Here is a 15,301-nt window from a genome sequence, read left to right on the forward strand (position 1 = left end):
TAGCCTTGATGACAGCTTCCGATCTCGCAGGTATTCGTTCAATCAGGTGCTGGAAGGTTTCTTGGGGAATGGCAGCCCATTCTTCACCGAGTACTGCACTGAGGAGAGGTATCGGTGTCGGTCGGTGAGTCCTCGCACGAAGTCGGCGTTCCAAAACCTCCCAAAGGTGTTAAACAGGATTCAGGTCAGGTCTCTGCACAGACCAGACAATTACATCGATGTTACTGTCATGTGTCATGTAACCACTCCGCCACAGGCCGTGCAATACGAAAAGGTGCTCCATCGTGTTGAAAGATGCAATCGCCATCCCCGAATTGCTCTTCAATAGTGGAAGCAAGAAGGTGCGTAAAACATCAATGTAGGCCTGTGCTGTGATAGTGGCACGCAAAACAATAAGGGGTGCGAGCCCCCTTCATCAAAAACACGACCACACCATAACACCACCGTCTCCGAATTTTACTGTTGGCACTACACACACTGGCAGATGACGTTCACCGGGCATTCGCCATACCCACACCCTGCCATCGGATCGCAACATTATGTACCGTGATTCGTCACTCCACACATTTTTCTACTGTTCAATCGTCCAATGTTTACGCTCCTTACACCAAGCGAGGCACCGTTTGTCATTTACCGTCGTGATGTCTGGCTTATGGGCAGCCGCTGGACCGTGAAATCCAAGTTTCCTCACCTCCCACCTAACTGTCATAGTACTTGCAGTGGATCCTGATGCAGTTTGGAACTCCGATGTGATGGTCTGGATAGAAGTCTGCCTATTACGCATTACGACCCTCTTCAACTTTCGGCGGTCTGACAGTCAACAGACGCGTTCGGCCTGTACGCTTTTGTGCTGTACGTATCCCTTCACCTTTCCATTTCACTATCAAACTGGAGAGTGCGGACATACAGATATTTAGGAGCGTGGAAATCTCGCATATAGACGTATGACACAAGTGACACCAAATCACCTGACCACATTCGAAGTCCGTGAGTTCCGCCGAGCGCCTCGTTCTGCTCATTCACGATGTCTAATGTCTACTGAGGTCTCTGATATGGAATACCTGGCAGAAGGTGGCAGCACAATTCACCTAATATGAAAAACGTATGTTTTTTGGGTGTGTCCGGATACTTTTGATCACATAGTGTACGTTTTCAGTTATTTCCTGGATGATGTATTCCAATCTCTGTCTTCCTCAGTTTTTACCCTCTACAGCTCCCCGCAGTACCATAGATGTTATTCCCTGGTCTCTTAAGCATCCCCTATCATCCTGTCCCTTTTTCTCGTCAGTGTTTTCCATCCACTCCTCTCCTCCCCGATTCTATAGAGAACATGCTCATTCCTTATCAGTATACCTTTTTTTAACATTCTTCTGCAGAATCACATCTCAAACCCTTCGATTATCTTCTGTTCCGATTTTCCCACATTCCATGTCGCAGTACCATACAATGCTGTGCTGAAAAAATACATTCTCAGAAATATATTCCTCAAATTAAGATTTACGTTTGATGCTTGCAAGCTTCTCTTCGCCTTGAATGCCTTCTTTGCCTGTGCTAGTCTGATTTTTGTGTCCTCCTAGCTCCGTCTGTCATTGGTTATTATGCTGCCTCGGTAGTAGAATTCCTTAACTTCATCTACTTCCTGATCACCAACCCTGATGTTAAGTTTCTCACTGTTCTCATTTTTGCTGCTTCTCATTACTTTTGTCTTTCTTCGATTTACTCATTACACTGTTCATTTCATTCAGCAGATCCTGTAATTCCTCTTCACTTTCACTGAGGATATCAACGTCATCAGCAAATCTTATCATTGATATACTTTAAATTTTAATACCACTCTTGGACCTTTCTTTTATTTCCGTAATTGCTTCTTCGATGCGTAGGTTGAACACTAGACGCGAAAGATTACATCCCTGTCTTAAATCCTTTTTAATCCGGGCACTTCTTTCTTGATCTTCTCCTCTTATTATCCCTTCTCGTTGTATTACATATTGAATATTAACCGTCTTTCAATATAGCTTACCAAAAATTTCTCAAAATTTCGAACATCTTGCATCATTCGACATTGTTGAACGCATTTTCCAGGTCGACAAATCCTATGAACGTGTCTTGACTTTTCTTAAGTCTTGCTTCCATCATCATCATCACAACGTCAGAATTGCCTCTCTGGTGTCCTTACCTTTCTTAAAGCCAAACTTATCGTCATATAACCCATTCTCAATATTCTTTTCCATGTTGCTGTATGTTATTCTTGTCAGTAGCTTGAATGCGTGAGCTGTTAAACTGACTTTGCGATAATTCTCGCACTTATCGGCTCCTGCAATCTTCGGAATTGTATGGATGATGTTTTTCGAAAAGTCACATGGTATATCGCCTGACTCATACATTTACACTCCAGCGTGCGTAATATCATTTTTTTTTTTTTTTTTGGCAATTGCGATAGTGATTTTTGAAATTCTAATGGAATGTTATCTATTCTTTTGCCTTATTGACTGATTATCAACATACAAACATCCGACAGTAAAGGACGTACTTTACTTTATCTGTTTGACGCGTAATTGCCTTGCAGATACAGTTATGGATTTTATTTTAGTATACTTAATCCTCCATAGGAGCGTCTTTTGTTCAAAAATTGATGAAATGGCTCTGAGCACTATGGGACTTAACTTGTGAGGTCATCAGTCCCCTAGAACTTAGAACTACTTAAACCTAACTAACCGAAGGACATCACACACACCCATGTCCGAGACAGGATTCGAACTTGCGACCGTAGCGCCTAGAACCGCTAGGCCACTTCGGCCGGCGCGCCTTTTGTGAGTTAACCTCCATGTTTTTACTAGCCACAGGGCAATGTGAATGTGCGACACGTATCCAATGATCTGAAGATAGGAATATAATTTTGGTGAAACTAGCTATCAGAATATGTATCAGACACGATCTGGGGAATAAAACTATTTTGGAAGCTTCGATACAGAGATCTCTCTCCTTCTGACAATGTCAGGTAATAACAAGTCTCCATTTTAGAATAAGAAGTATACCGGTGATAGAAACTGTAGATTAGATTAGATTAGTTTTTAGTTCCATAGATCCATGCTGAGGAGATCCTCGTGGATGTGGAACATGTCTTTTTTTTTAAGCTGAAATAACGATACTAATAGTATGAATGTATACAATACATCATTTGTTTCTATTAAAAAATTCATCAATGGAGTAGAAGGAGTTGGCCACTAGTAAGTCTTTCAGGCTCCTTTTAAACTGATCCTTATTTGTAATTAAATTTTTTATGTTTGCTGGCAAATTATTGAAGACGAGTTTTCCTGAGTAGTGGACCCCTTTTTGAACTAAAGTAAGTGCTTTTAAGTCCTTGTGCAGATCATTTTTATCATTTTTATTCCTGGTACTGTATGTATGAACTGATCTGTTTGTTGAAAAAAAGAGATATATTATTTAGGACAAATTTCATTAAGGAGTAAATATACTGAGAGGTAGTAGTTAGTCTACCCAGTTCTTTGACGAGGTTTCTACAGGACGTCCGTGAATTTACTCCACAAATAATACGTATTACACGCTTTTGGACTCTGAAAAATTTTGTTTGACTTGAAGAGTTACCCCAAAACATTATACCATATGACATTATGGAAAGAAAGTAGGCAACGTATGCAAGCTTTTTCATTTTTATGTCGCCTAGGTCTGCTAACACTTGAATTGCAAATACAGATTTGTTAAGGCGTTTCTGCAGTTCTGTGGTGTGCTCCTCCCTACTGAATTTATTATGAAGTTGTAATCCCAGGAATTTAAGACTGTCGACCTCTTCTATCTGCTCTTCTTCATAGTTTATGCATATGCTGGGTGGAAACCTCTTACAGGTTCTGAATTGCATATAGTGAGTCTTTTCGAAGTTTGATGTAAGTGAGTTGGCTTTAAACCATTTATTAATATCCATGAAAATATCATTAGCAGATCTTTCTAGAACTACACTTGACATACTATTTATTGCAATACTTGTGTCATCTGCAAACAAAACGAACTCTGCTTCTGGCAGTGTAACTGATGAGAGATCGTTAATGTACACTAGAAAAAGCAATGGCCCTAAGATGGATCCTTGTCGGACACCACATGTAATTTCTTCCCATTCTGATGATGACTGATGACTTAATTCACTAGTCCCCTGCATTGACACCCTTTGTTTCCTGTTAGTGAGGTATGACTTGAACCATTTTGCAGCACTGCCCGTGACATCATAGAATTCTAATTTATTTAAAACGCTGTTGTGGTTCATACAATCGAATGCCTTTGACAAATCACTGAAAATACCTGCTGCTTATAACTTGTTATTTAATGAATTAGGTATATTTTCACTGTAGGTGTAAATAGCTTTCTCGATATCAGAACCCTTCAGAAATCCAAACTGTGTTCTTGATAATATGTTATTTGTGGCCAGATGGTTGAGAAGCTGCCTGTACATTACTTTTTCTAAAATTTTTGAGAAAGCTGGCAAAAGTGAAATCGGTCTGTAGTTTGATGGTACAATATGTCACAAATTCCTTACACACGTGCGGAATTGTTCAACTGTAATTTTAACTGAAACATGTAATCAATTTTTTGAAATATATTCTGTACTTATTATGGAAAATTTCACTGCCTGACAAAAAACTGAAACACCCATAGCCGGAGGGGAAAAACCCTCTTTGAGAAGGTATGTGATGTTATTTCAATAATTACAGTATTGAGCCAAATTTAAAAAAAGCTCGACAGTTTTCTTCCTCTGGCCTGCTTCGGTGTGGCGGAGGTGACGTCAGAGGTGGTCCCACATGTGTTCTGTCGGGAACAAATCTTAGAGTCTTGCTGGCCATGGACGTACCAAATATCACACAGCCAATTCGTAGAGGGACTTTCCTTGGGTCGACGAGCGCTTTCCTGATGAAAAATGGCACCACAATGTTGTCACATGAGAATTAATACATGAGGACGGTGGATGTCGGATATGTGCCTTTGTGTCAGTAAAGTTCCGTCAGTTAGTACCATCCGTGACTTGAAACCATATCCCAAGATTTCCCACACCATGAAATAATAATGCTGTGTCTCTGCAAAACGTTTGCAGAATGGGTTCTCCCCAGGCCACCGCCATACTCACCGACGACGGTCACCCGGGGTAGTGCACTAGTTGCTGAATACAATATGCAGCCATTCATCAGCAGTACTCCAGGCCACGTAAACATACTAAGTGAAGCTGTTTGTGTTGTGATATTAACGGGAGGTTACAGTAATTCCCTTGACCAGTTGCTGCTATGTTGCAACCAATGGTGTGGAATGGCACAGAATGTTGGAGGGAGTCCATAACTCGTTCTCGGATGGTAGACACAAATGTGAAGGGTTTACGAGATGCTCGGTGAGCAGTACGACAGTCCTCCCTTATGTCTCTCTCGGTTCCACTATGGCCTGGGGACATCGGCTGGTACTTACTTTTCAATTCAATGAACTTTACCAACTGCCGTATACTTCAGGTTATTTTATTTCGAAAACAGCCTGTTTCGGCATTTCATTTTGCCATCTTCAGGACCCACACGCTTTTTTCGGATCAACGGACTTATCGTATAGCGCCATAAAACTGGATACCGTGAATCCCAATCCCTTTGCAACTGATTGATACGATAAAATTTTGTCTTGTAAATTGTGGTCAGAAACAGCCTGAAAAGCTTGTAAGGATGTTTCAGGGTAGCTTGTGCCGAGAAATAATTATTAAGAAAAATATTCATTACGTTGCGCCGTTTCCGAGGTAATTACCTTCGAAGTTAGCCAATCAGGTCGTTGCACGCACACATTCAAGCCGCCCGTCAATACAACTCGTGTCAGTTGTTCTCACAGTGTAAACGATAGCGCACGAGAGTGCTCAGCCTTAGGCTCGTGTTCGATCCTTGCTACCGCTACCGTCCAATGTCCTATTTCTATATCGCTCTCTCGTTCGGTGTTAGGAAACCAAGTGAACGTTACAGCACATAGTCTCTGGCGGGCGTCTTGAATTTGAGCGCAACAGCCTGACTAACTTCAATGCTAATTAACTCGGAAACGGCAAGACGTATCGAATTTCCTTTCTACGCAATTATTTCTCAGTACTAACTATCGTGCAACATCACTACAAGCTGTTCAGACTGCTTCTGACTACCGTGTACGAGGACATTTGTCTGGGACATTTGCTTTTCCTTGTAAACTGAAAATTTGGTTTAAAAAGTCTAGAAAAAATAAATAAAAGTGACATTTAAAAGTCTTACATGATCTTAAAGTTTTTTGTGAGTGATGTATATTTTATTGTTGTTTTGCCAGTGCGTGATTAACAGAGCTGTTGACTGCATTGTTTCCAGCGTTGTTTAGTTCACTTTTTGAAATTTTCTGAGTAAAACTATAATGGATGACAATGAAAGTTATGAGGAGCCAAAAAGTACATATCAATATGAGAAACTGAATTTTAGTTTGAAGTCTCATAGAGTTCACAAATTGTTTATTAGCGGTCTTCTACGTAATATATGCTTCATTATAATTACTTTAATGCAAGTATAGATAGGTAAATTGCATTTATCAGATATTGTTAAGGAAAGGTACGATAAATATAAGTACATGTCATAACAGGACTGACAACCGTCTGTAAATAACACAAATTAAATAAACTATATGTTTCTTAAGAGTAAAATTACAATGAACTTGCATTGTTCTGTAACGTTATGATTTTTTACCTTCGTAATTACCATTTATTGTGAATGTCAGGTCATACTGTTATTTGCCTCATTCATATAACTTAAGTCTGATTTTCCTTATATAAAATTCAAGGCAAGATGCACACGGCCCTAATGATCTTTAAATCTTGTGGAAGCGAAAGATACTGTCAAAACACTATACAAAACAATCATTCCAGGGTCTCTTCTGGCAACACAAAATTAAAAATCCACACTGGTAGGGAAATTTGGCGTAAAAGGAAGGAGAGTAAAGAATACGCAAAAGAGTTTCATCAAGATACTGGTACAGACTAGTAAAAAATAGTCGCTCCCAGGAGTCCACACAGCAGCGTTATCAGAGCACATAGTCCTATATCGAAAAAATATGCAGAATGTTGAAGGAGTCACTAATCAGTTGTAGTGACACACTTGCTCTGCAACCCGCGTCCATCACAGGCGTCGTTAATTCAGGCTTATGCTATATTGTCATCTAAGATGTAGTCGTGTCAAATTCTTTTTCTCTCTTCAGGTAGCAACATTCAAAATTTATTACCCATGTCCCTGACTTTGTTACTACCATTTAAAATGGACACAAAGTTTTGTAAGAACAGAGACGCTAGCAGCACTTTTGGACTAAGGAGAATTTATAGTGAGACAAACTACACTCCTGGAAATTGAAATAAGAACACCGTGAATTCATTGTCCCAGGAAGGGGAAACTTTATTGACACATTCCTGGGGTCAGATACATCACATGATCACACTGACAGAACCACAGGCACATAGACACAGGCAACAGAGCATGCACAATGTCGGCACTAGTACAGCGTATATCCACCTTTCGCAGCAATGCAGGCTGCTATTCTCCCATGGAGACGATCGTAGAGATGCTGGATGTAGTCCTGTGGAACGGCTTGCCATGCCATTTCCACCTGGCGCCTCAGTTGGACCAGCGTTCGTGCTGGACGTGCAGACCGCGTGAGAAGACGCTTCATCCAGTCCGAAACATGCTCAATGGGGGACAGATCCGGAGATCTTGCTGGCCAGGGTAGTTGACTTACACCTTCTAGAGCACGTTGGGTGGCACGGGATACATGCGGACGTGGATTGTCCTGTTGGAACAGCAAGTTCCCTTGCCGGTCTAGGAATGGTAGAACGATGGGTTCGATGACGGTTTGGATGTACCGTGCACTATTCAGTGTCCCCTCGACGATCACCAGTGGTGTACGGCCAGTGTAGGAGATCGCTCCCCACACCATGATGCCGGGTTTTGGCCCTGTGTGCCTTGGTCGTATGCAGTCCTGATTGTGGCGCTCACCTGCACGGCGCCAAACACGCATACGACCATCATTGGCACCAAGGCAGAAGCGACTCTCATCGCTGAAGACGACAGGTCTCCATTCGTCCCTCCATTCACGCCTGTCGCGACACCACTGGAGGCGGGCTGCACGATGTTGGGGCGTGAGCGGAAGACGGCCTAACGGTGTGCGGGACCGTAGCCCAGCTTCATGGAGACGGTTGCGAATGGTCCTCGCCGATACCCCAGGAGCAACAGTGTCCCTAATTTGCTGGGAAGTGGCGGTGCGGTCCCCTACGGCACTGCGTAGGATCCTACGGTCTTGGCGTGCATCCGTGCGTCGCTGCGGTCCGGTCCCAGGTCGACGGGCACGTGCACCTTCCGCCGACCACTTGCGACAACATCGATGTACTGTGGAGACCTCACGCCCCACGTGTTGAGCAATTCGGCGGTACGTCCACCCGGCCTCCCGCATGCCCACTATACGCCCTCGCTCAAAGTCCGTCAACTGCGCATACGGTTCACGTCCACGCTGTCGCGGCATGCTACCAGTGTTAAAGACTGCGATGGAGCTCCGTATGCCACGGCAAACTGGCTGACACTGACGGCGGCGGTGCACAAATGCTGCGCAGCTAGCGCCATTCGACGGCCAACACCGCGGTTCCTGGTGTGTCCGCTGTGCCGTGCGTGTGATCATTGCTTGTACAGCCCTCTCGCAGTGTCCGGAGCAAGTATGGTGGGTCTGACACACCGCTGTCAATGTGTTCTTTTTTCCATTTCCAGGAGTGTACATACTTTTTCTGTGGTACTGGATAGAGCCTTTGAAGAGGACTCCAGGGACATAACACGCGTAAAATTTCATCAAATAGTAACAGCGCCGAAAACATATAACCCGATTTCAAGAAAAGAGGCCTCATAAATATCTGTCTAATATTGCAACATGATAGCAAAAACGAAACTTAAGTCATGGTTTGAGCGTTTCTTATTATGACTGTCACATCAAGTGCTCAAAGTGTATACCTTCAACACAGATTCAGGGCAGACAATCATGCGTGTTGAATTCCGAGTAGACTTATGTAGCTCAGATATACGGCATTTCATGTTTTCGCCAGTGGTCGATGTTTGTTTGAATACTTCTCGTTTTAATTTTCTCTACAGATAAAAGTCTAGCGGTTTTCAGTCTGATTACCGTGCAGACCATTTCATGTTTCCTGAACTAGGTCCAACAATGATATCTTCTTTTAAGGTGGTCTATAATTGCGTATGTTTCCAATGGACCTGGCATCCATCATTTTGTCACCACATGAATTGCCTTATGTTCTATTCGATGTCTTCCAATAACTGCGACAGCATATGCTGGGAACTGTCTCTGTAATTACTTAGTGTCCCATTATTAAAACAGGGACCACTTAATCGATTACTGAAATCCGCATCACACAGGCGGACGAAGGTCGTTGTTTACTCACATCTCTCAGCGAGGTCGGATTTCCAATTGACCAGCAGTGTATCTCACAAAGATGTTTTGTAAATTAGGCGACATATGTAAACAAAATCTAGCGTCGAATATCGAATCGCTTTTTGTAGCTTATGTAGACATTATTCGGAGAACTGAAACCGATTTTAAAAGAGGTTACCTCAAAGACGTTCACAGAGCGAAATTTGGAAATGATTAAACGCAGTGAGGCTCAAAATTCGAAAACATTCTTCTCATTGATCCAACTCGCACTGCCAAGCTACTCAGTAGCAGCCTGTGCGTTGTGTATTACCACCGCTAAAATATCTCAGTAGTGGCCTGCGCCTTGCGTATTATCACTATTAAAATATTACTTGTATTTCTCTCATGACTTACTGTTATTTACCGTTGACGTATTTTATTCATCACATTGTCATTTCCATGAATATTTTTATACTGTTTGCGAAGGCAGATCTTGAGTGCTGCCGTGATCAGAATCTCTTTCAGTACGCTACCGAACCGCTGCTCTTAACAATTTGGTGATTTCCTCCATAAGCAAAAATGTGTTAACTTGCTCAACTGTCGTATAAACTGTGAATGTCCGGATATGTTCACGAGTAAGTCATCCGTCCTACAACATCAGAGCACAGAATGAGGGGCAAGTGCACGGGTAAACACACGAACCGTTCCTGACGCGATTTGGAACACTTGTGCGGCGCTGCCCTTCTGCGGAAAGATGTTTCTGCTGAGTTGCCGGGCGGTTTGAGGCACCATGTCACGGGCTGAGCGGCCCTTCCCGCCGGAGGTTCGAGTCCTCCCTCATGCATGGGTGTGTGTGTTGTTCGTAACATAAGTTAGTTTGTGTAAGTCTAGGGACCGATGACCTCAGCAGTTTGGTCCCTTAGGAATTCACACACACTTGAACGGCATTTTCTACCAAGGAATAAAACTGCACAATAAATTACCAAAAGAGATTAAAGAAATTGCAAAAATACACTTATTTAAAAAGGCAGCTAAAAAGTACCTGTTATGCAATACATTTTATACATTGAAGGACTACTTAGCTAAAACAGAGTAGGGGTTTGATAAAAAATGTTATACAAATAAATAATAATAATAATGATTATAAAATATCCGACATTCCACATTACCCTTCATTTTATGTTTTTTATCCTTCTTTCTTTTTCCTTTCTTGAAAAAACCTACCCCCAAGCTATGCATAGCACAATACTAACACCTCTTCCTCTTTCTGAGCTCAACATCTCACTCATTATGAAGGGATGCTGACTCAGTTTTTCAGGATAGAAAATGGGAAGTTGCGGTACAGAAAATGGCCAGAGAACACCAGCGCACGCGCGCGCGCGCGTGTGTGTGTGTGTGTGTGTGTGTGTGTGTGTGTGTGTGTGTGTGTGTGTGTGTGTAGTGAGTGAAGTGTTATGAAACAATGTGAGTATAGTGTGTGCAGTGACTAATAGTGAGATATGAGTGAACAATGTGGCATTACAATATTTAATAAGTTATTTGTAAAAAAAGTATTGTATACAAGGAGAAAATCTAATGATTGTCTCTAACTAGAAGTCTGTAAATACATGTGTGAACGAATTAGCTTATTTTAAATTGATCTAAATTTGTAAATACTTTGACATTTCCTATACCCCTGTAAAAAGAGATCTACGGATGAATAAAGCTACTACTACTACTACTACTTGAATATTTTTTTTGTGGAGCCTGGGACTCTTCCTTGCTCGGCTTTTCGCAGGTAGCATACAGGCGTACTAAGAAGTAGCTCGCTGTCTTACAGTGTAGTAAAGCGTGCTGTAGTCTTCGATATGTTCTACTAGGAATTATTTTCAATATACGCCGAAATATCGAAAAAATTGCAACCAGTCACTGTTTTTGATAATTTATTTTGTCTTTACCAGTTTCAAGTTGGTTTGCCCATTTTCAGACGAGGTCTAGGTTAGCTTGTAATGTGACAGTCGATTGAGAGTCGGCGAAACCAAGGAATGTGAAAGTGAAAAACTACCTGAAGTGTATTGACCTCAGCTGACATGCCAACAAATTCCATTTGTGCACAGGTGTCTTTCCACACAACTGTCATTAACTCATCTGTGGTACGTGGGTGCAGTAGGGCAGAGCTTTATGGAATAGTACTTTGAGGCTTTATTACCTTGTTACTATTTGAGCAAGTTCTACACACATTACGCCGTTCAGATTCCCTTGGATTATTCATTTTATTACCACATAAAATGATATAAATCCATTTACAATCAAAAGTCAAAGTCACTGCCATGATCAGGCAGTTATAAACTTTGTAAGATACTAGAGTACATCTTGTTTGCCATAGCTTAGCAAAAACTGCACCTCGGTACATTCATCCTCTCTAAATATATTTGAGGTAGTGTGCCTGAAGAGCGTCGCCGTGTATATTAATGAGTCGTCACTTAGCAGTTAGAAGGAGACAGGTGGCACCCAAGCACTTGGCTCGCATTAAGTACCGTACGCAGTAGAAATAAGTATAGCCCGGTAATTGCGATTAATAGCGAATACGTTAAGAAAACAGTGAGTAATTTATTTTGTGTATACTGTTAGTTAGTTAAAGTAATATTACCAAGCTGAGCAGACAACCGCACCATCAGACGTTGATTACTTCTGCTAAGTGCGAGGTAAACTGTACAGACCGATACAGCAGTTCCAAAAACTGCAAGTTATTTAGTTTTTTAAGTACACAATTCCTGAGTCTTGTCCAAGTGGAAAGGTAGAGATTCGACAGAAAGAAGACTGCGAGTACTGTAGTAGCGCCTGAAAGTGATTCTACAGTAACTAATTACTGCAATAAATTCAGCTGAGTATTCTGTCAGTCTAGTTGATTCATTTGTATCATTTAATGGCAAGAGCATATCATATAATAAATAATTTTAAATACGCCAAGATTTTCTTAAGGTAGTGCCCAATATTCTCAAACCCTGTGTAGCCTCTGCCCTCAGCGACTTCGTTCTCAAGAGTTGCACATCACAAAAACATTTGATGCAAGATAACACAGGAGGGGGAAGTGGAGAGAGAGAGAGAGAGACGGGGATAAGCTAACATTTGACAAAGGTATAAACTGCAGAAATAATGCAGGGAGTGATAATTAAAAAGATGTCTAATGTTTTAAGACTGACATAAAACTGGTGATCAAATTGGGAACTTTTGTTAACGCTATAAAACATAAGAGAGTTCTCAAACGTTTTTCTTAATTGTTTTCCCGTTATTTGCTCTTTGGTGCAGTCATTATAATTATACCCATAAAATACGTACTGCTGCCTCAGTGTGTTCTTAAAGACAGTTGTCAGTTATAAACTCTGACATAAATTAAAATTTCTTGACAATAACTTCAACAGCATACAGTTTTTTACGGTCATTAAACTTCGCTATGAAATATGCATCAAGAACCCTGAATTACATGTGTAAAAGGAAACTACTCACTTAAAGGAACGTTGCCCGGCTGTAATATCTTGAAGGTCTAGCACAGTTCCCGTGTGAGTTATATTCGCAACTTATGGAGAGTAGAATCTCCTCAGTAGAATCTCTCCACTGAAGTGTTGCATTGGAAAATACTAGCTCCCTGATAATATGCTGATATAGTTGAAGCTGCAACTGGTGACAATGATCTCCCTGTAGAATTTGAACATAAGCTTTACTCTTTGTATGCTGCATTAACCGTCAGAATTCAAAGACAGAACAGATTCCACAATGACTATAGTGAGATGTATACACAGTTTTTTTTTATTAATTCTACAAGTGATGTTGACCGGTAGAGTAGATCTTGCAGAATACATTGCACAATTACTAATCAAGAGAATTCAGTAATTGGCACAATCAAGCTTATATAAGAAAACGTATTTAACTGGAAATAATGAATTCCGGTGTCGCCCAGTGTCGGTGCAAGATTAATGAAGAATTTTGGAAAAGTGTCATGGAAGTCTTTCGAAGCATAACTACTGAGATGGTCTGCAAGATATTGAAGTATAGGTAGAGACGCTTATACGAGAGTCACTCCAAACGAAATGCACACTATTTCTTTTTTTAAATCCGTCTTTTATTCTACATGTTTGAAAGTTTTACAGTGTGCAGATACATCCTTTAGGAACAATATTTTCATTTCTCCACACAATTTCCATCCCTCTGAACTGCCTTACGACATCTTGGAACCAGCGCCTGCTTACCCACACGGTAAAATTCTGGACCTACCTGTTGGAGCCACTGTCTGAGAGCGTGCACAAGGGAGTCATCATCTTCAAACCTTGTTCCACGAAGAGAATCATTCAGTTTCCCAAAGAGGTGATAGTCACATGGAGCCAGGTCAGGACTGTAAGGCGGGTGTTTCAATGTTGTCCATCCGAGTTTTGTGATCGCTTCCGTGGTTTTTTGACTGACGTGTGGCCGTGCATAGTTGTGCAACAGCAAAACATCCTGCTTTTGCCGATGTGGTCGAATACAACTCAGTCGAGCTTGAAGTTTCTTCAGTGTCGTCACATATGCGTCAGAATTTATGGCGGTTCCACTTGGAATGATGTCCACAAGCAAGAGTCCTTGGGAATCGAAAAACACCGTAGCCATAACTTTTCCAATAGAAGGTGTGGTTTTGATTTTTTTTTTCTTGGGTGTTTTTGCATCATGCCACTCCACTGATTGCCTCTTCGTCTCTGGTGAAAAACGTTGGAGCCATGTTTCATCTCCTGTCACAATTCTTCCAAGAAATTCATCTCCACCATTCTCGTACTGTTCCAAAAGTTCTCTGCATACCGTTTTTCTTGTTTCTTTGTGAGCCACTGTCAAAGTCCTGGGAACCTACCTGGCACTAACCCTTTTTAACGCCAACACTTTCAGTATTCTGCAGACACTTCCCTACCCCATCCCGACGTAGCGTGACAATTCGTTCACTATGATGCGTCTGTCAGCAGTCACCAATTAACTCTCTGCACATTGGAGTGTGTGCAGTACGAGGCCTGCCACTGCGAGGACTGTCCTCAGTATTGCCATTCGGGAGGACGACGGTTCAGTCCCGCGTCCGGCCATCCTGATTTAGGTTTTCCGTGATTTCCCTAAATCACTCCAGGCAAATGCCGGGATGGTTCCTCTGAAAGGGCACGGCCGACTTCCTTCCCCATCCTTCCCTAATCCGATGAGACCGATGACCACGCTGTCTGGCCTCCTTCCCCAAAACCAACCAACCAACCAGTATTGCCGTGCCCGCTTTCATCACGTAACCTGCTTGTCCACCGACTAACTGTACTGCGATCGACAGCAGCACCTCCATACACCTTCATCAACCTCTTGTGGGTGTTTCCCATTGTCTCGTTTTTACTGGACAGGAATTCTATGACAGCACGTTGCTTCTGACGAACGTCAAGTGTAGCAGCCATCTTGAAGACATGCTGTGACGGCACCACTCACGGGAAAACAAGCGGGAAGGATGTATCAACACACTGAAAAACTTTCACACATGCAGAATGAAAACTCGTATATACAGAGTGAACCAAAACCGCGCATTTGGACGCCACAGCGGGATTCCTCACATACTAGAAGTTTAAAAATATAACAAAATGTCGTCCCGTGCGTATTTTCGTCAGAAAAAGGGGTGAGAGCAAGGCTATTCCGCACCACAATAATCATATATGCGAGATTTACTGCTGAGGGCAGGGTTTTGTCGTTAGAACACTAGAGTTCGAGAGTTCGCTTCCGGATCTCGATGTAATCATTTTTTATTTGCTAGACTGCATGATATGGTATCTTGCTTCTTCATTGTTATGCAGCGGTTACGGGAGGTCTTATACAAAACATGTGCAGTTATTAAGTACTGACA

At 42.0% G+C, this 15,301-nt stretch overlaps 1 protein-coding gene across 1 annotated transcript in view; it reads right to left on the bottom strand.

Annotated features, from left to right (window-relative positions):
* Nucleotides 1-15,301, bottom strand: part of LOC124789420 — a 122,273-nt gene that overhangs the window by 50,725 nt on the left and 56,247 nt on the right. The gene's annotated exons all lie outside the window — the stretch shown is intronic.

Source organism: Schistocerca piceifrons, chromosome 3 (assembly GCF_021461385.2).
Source record: "Schistocerca piceifrons isolate TAMUIC-IGC-003096 chromosome 3, iqSchPice1.1, whole genome shotgun sequence".
NCBI lineage: Eukaryota > Metazoa > Arthropoda > Insecta > Orthoptera > Acrididae > Schistocerca > Schistocerca piceifrons.